The sequence below is a fragment of the Coptis chinensis genome, chromosome 7 (assembly GCF_015680905.1).
Source record: "Coptis chinensis isolate HL-2020 chromosome 7, ASM1568090v1, whole genome shotgun sequence".
Lineage (NCBI taxonomy): Eukaryota > Viridiplantae > Streptophyta > Magnoliopsida > Ranunculales > Ranunculaceae > Coptis > Coptis chinensis.
Window position 1 is genome coordinate 51,817,935 of NC_141462.1, and position 5,167 is coordinate 51,823,101.

Consider the following 5,167-nt stretch of genomic DNA (forward strand, 5'->3'; position numbering starts at 1 on the left):
TGGTTGATAACAAAAAGTACTATGCCTATAGTTACCCCACCAAGATCCTCCTACAACGGATATCGAACTAGATACGAAATAGAAACTGAAGAGCCTACCAGCTTTGTAGAGGTACCGGTTAAACCACAACCTAAGAAACAAAAGCCAAGGTTAAACATCCTGTTGATCCATATGCTAATTATAGAGAGAAAACACCGTTTCCCCAAAAATCAGCCATGTTAACTAGGGATACAAATTATGAGGAGATTAGGAACGTTTTCAAAATCTAACTATAAACCTTCCCTTTCTCGAAGCTATTAAAAGCTACCACACCATGCTAAGTTTCTTAAGGAGTTGTGTACTACTAGGCGTAAGACCAATATACCAAAAGGCGCCTTTTAAACGGAACAATTCCCAACGCTATCGAAAATAATGGAATTGTTAAGTACAAGGACCACAATTAGATCCCTCTTGTCAATGCACCTTAGGAGATTCTCACCACGACGACCGGCTACTAGACACGGGGGCTAGTGTTAACTTACTCCCGTTTTATTTGTATAAACAAATAGGTCTAGAGGAGATGCAACCTACTAAAATGACATTGCAATTAGGCGATCGGTCTATTAAGTATCCTAAGGGGTGTAGTTGAAAACGTGCTAGTTAAAGTCCAAAATTTTTACTACCCGGCCGACCGTTGTCCTGAACCGCGAAGTCACTAACGACTCTGTACCTATCATTTTAGGCGTCCCTTCTTGGCTCTCGCCAGCGGCGGCTCATAAAGCTGCCGCGATGGTTCGATGTCCTTGTCCTTTGGCCATCTTTACGTTGAGGTAAATGTTTTCAAAACTAGGACCGCGATATCGATTCATCTACAAATGGAGAGGTTAGCATGATCGAGAGCTTAGCTCAAGATTACTTCAAAAACATGTTTCGAGAGAAAACAGATTAACAAATTCCTTTCCTTCGAAATTCCGACTTTAACAATGACTCCACGGTAGTAGGCGAAATAGAAGAAGAATTCACCGCAACTCTTTTGCACCACTTCTTTACCACTTCATGAGTCCCCCTTGCCAACAACCATTCATCCCTTTGATCCTATGGCGGAAGATGAATTTTTCAATCTTTATCCCGGTGATCCTTTTGACCCACCTATTGAGGAATGTCTTGCATATATCAAGAATTTGATGATATGGACTTGAGGCGCTCTAGCTGAGAATCATTCACCTTCCATCACCAATATTCCCCACCCTCCACCTTTTCAAAGGAACCTCGAGTTTGCACTTTCGATCCTTTAGTTTCTCACATGCTTCTTCATGATTTTTAAATCCACCTAGTAAACAAATACTTCCCAAGGATAAACCACTTGACACCTTCATTTTCAGACTTGAGGCGGTCCACCAACTACACCATGAATGAGTTTTGTGCTAAACCCACATCCTCATTTTTTTCCGTGCTTTCCCTCTAAAACTTATCCCAATCCACCATATCTTCCACACCATTCACTTTTCCACACTTATTCACTAGGACACCCTCTCGTTCAAAGATGAAACATAAGGTGCATGCTCGGTTATGTTATAGGTCTATTCGACTTAGCTTTCATTCCACTAGGCTTGCGTCGTAGGAAATCTTGGTGCTTGATTGTGTTTGGATATGTTTTCTGTGATATTTATTTATGGAGCGATCCACAACTATTTTGGTTGTTGATATATGATAAACTGCATATTCATACATATATTTAGATAAAGTCTCGAAAGTATCGACTATAAATCGACTCAATTTTTGTGTTTGGTGCATTTCCTTTCATTTCCATATATTGGTGAGTGCACCATTCAGGTAACCGGGCCCTCCCTATGGAGTGTGTGGCTGTAAATTACGGATCCTAAGTCCACGTTTCACATAATTCCGTTTTCCACTCTTGCATGTTTTCTCGGTTTTGAGTCATGTTTCTCTATGGTGTGAATTATGTCTTTCTTGCTTATTGTTTTCCTTTATATTAAACCTAATTCATAAAAAGTAAAAAAGTTTAAAGCTATAAAAATAGTAATCTAGCAAGTCTCGAATCGACTTTAAAAAGACCCCGTTTTAAAACAAATTTTTACAAACCTGTTTTCAAAAATTTGTTTGGGGAATAAGTGTTTTAGTTTTTCCATTCTTGATCACTTAAATTCCTATTCTTACCCCACCTCGCTCCCTTGAAGAGTAGCTAGATTTCTCCTTCTTTGTTGTTTTGATGTTGTTTTTATATATTTAGTAGATAGGATGTTACGTTGTTAACATTCCGTAGTTAATTTTGACTTTTGTAGTGAAATGTTGTTTGAATGACAATATTAAATATAATGTCGTTATTTTTCATTGTCGTGATTAGTTAATGTTGATCCCACCTTCCCAAACTGTTTGGGGGTGGTGTTATCTATTCGGCATGATTTTATATAAACTTCATTCATTCTACACTCCAACCCACACTACACCCTAACTTCCATCACTCACCTTTCACTCCCACGTTTACGTCTCATTTTTCAATTTTCAGCAACTCCGGCGCTTTCGCCTCTAGAGCGCCTTTCGGCTCTGTATATTTTTCTGAATTTTTGCTCGAGGCGCCAGCGCAAGCTGAAGCGACCATCCCTCATCTACTGGACCTAGAATTCGCCCAAAGTTGGCGCGACCAGCTCAAACACCTGAAATCTAAAATTTGGGAGCTGACTCGCTTTCATAGAGCGCCTTTCGCGCATGCGACTCCGTGGACCAGAAAAATTCCAGTTTTTCACGGGTAGTTTCCGGATCATTCATAGCTATTCGGGCGTAATTTTGAGATGACATCTCCTATAATAATACGAGAACAGTCTTTCAAAGATTTGTTCCAAAGCACTACTTATGGTGCTTGGTTTGTGAGGTGATCACACCGTTAGGCTAGGAACCGCTTATGGGTCTTGCTAGCAATTGTTCTTGGACTTGCCATGCCCACTGAAAATACAAGACCCATGATGCTATTGGGTAGATAATATGCATGTCCGGGAGTGGAGGTAAGTTTTAGTTTACGTTGAGTGTGCGCTTATGTCCCAAGCAATTTCATTCATTAACCCCATAATGGGTGGAACTCTTATAGAGTTCGTCGGTTTTTTATTTCCTATATTAGTATGTTCTAACCTTGTTTTGCAGATGTTCCACAATTTCGCGCGTTTCCATGGTATTTTCCTACCCTCTTTATTTAAATGCTTTGAGGACAAAGCATGCTTTTTGTTTGGGGGCATAGAAACCGTGTAATTAAGACATCTGCTAGGATATAAATATATAATATGCATTTGTTTTCTAGTGAAAATTTTCAAAAATTTAAAAATATAAATAAATAAGTTATGCTATACACTTAGGAATATTGGTATTGTTTATTTCTCCATGCTTTTAACAATCTAGAAGTCTCACATAGTTTGTTGCATCGGAATAATTGTTAGAAACGTGGGGTTAATCGTAGGTAATAATCTTTGCATCTATCTATAAATATATTACATGAGTATCTATGATTGTTAGCGATAAGTTTAAAATCTAGGCTAGAGTACTTATTCTACAAATCCTGTGAGAATATAGCCTAAAAGCCTTATATGAAACCAAACATTTGAGAAATGACACAAGGGAGAAGTAAAATCGGATAGAGAAATCCACCGCGTCCACTTGCTTGATCACTAAACCATATCCTAAGTGAGAATTTAGGCGCTCTTTGGATCGATATAGCCAGAAATTCAAACCTATGAATTATTTTCCGCTAGTTAAGCCACTCTGAGCCTCTTCTTTTAGCCTTCCATACACCACAATTCCTTTACCACTGTTACAAAACAAAAACAAAATAAAAAAAAAAAAATAAATCAACCTACCCAATTTAGAATAAGTCCGAGAATAGAATGAGTGAAGAAGAAGAAGAGAAAACACGTGTAAACAAAAATTGTTAGTTGCTTGAGAAAATAAAGAAAAGAAGTTTCCATCCAAAGAAAAGAAAAATAGAAATAAAATAAAAACTCCAAAAAATAGAATAAAAAAAGGGTCAAAAGCCAAGGAAAAGAAAAAAAAAAAATATGGCTAAGGATGGAAACAAAGTGTAGAAACAAAAGAATAACAAGGTTTTCTCTAAGTTACATAATCTGAAGACTCTATTATCTCAGACTTGTCCTTTTGAATATCCATTTCCTTCCTTCTTAAACCATCTCCTAATCCCGTAACACCTAATAAAGACCTCTAGCTCAATTAGGAATAGGTTAGTGTGATAGTAAGTGGCGGATGTGTTTTGATCGACCCGACTTCCTTGTTGTCATTGAGATTGTAAGGTAAAGTGTGCCCATGTACACCTGGAGTATGCTGAAAACTTGAGTGGAAAAATCAGTGTTGTTTCTTGACTATTATTGTGAGAACCTACTTAAGGGCGGCTATTACGAGTTCTCGAAAACAAACACCGCTAAACATTTTATAGTACTACTCATTGTATATATGTTTATTGTAGATGATAGATTATTATGCATATATTAACTTAGGTTTTGACTTGGTTATTCTTATTCAATTGCTAGAGAGATGTATAGATAGTTGAGCATGAATAAAGGAAACAATAGTTTTATTTTCTTAGTCGTTGTAGTATAGATAAAGTTTGTGAGTACCTTCATTTGGAAAACTCTCCGCGAGGCTATAACTTCGTCCACTAGGGAATTCCTAGTGGTTTAAGGCCTTGTTGCATATGGTCAATGCAATCGCACTCAGCGAAACGAGAATAGTTAGAACTCCATTTTTGGTCACTTATTCTAATTTCTCATCTTTGCTTGAGGACAAGCAAAATGCTGTTTGGGGGTGGTTTGATAAGAGCCCAAAACTGTAGTTTTAACCCCTTAATAATCATACTGTTAGACCAATTATGTGAATAATAAGTAAGAGTTAACACTGATTATGCGTTTTTATGCATTTCAGGCTTCAAAGTCCATTATGTGCGGAAATGTGCCACTTTAGCGAGATAAAGGAGCAAAAGTCAGCAGAACTTCCGAATGCCATATCTTTGGACTCAGACCTCGGATTGAGGCCTACCTTATGTCAAAACGACCGGCTCGGAAAGAGCTTTGCAATGGTCCAAGCCTTGACCCAATCAGAGGAGCAGAAGTGGACGAAAAGTCTGTGGAAGCTAACTGCAGCTGAAGAGGCCTTTTTGGACTAAAAGAATTGG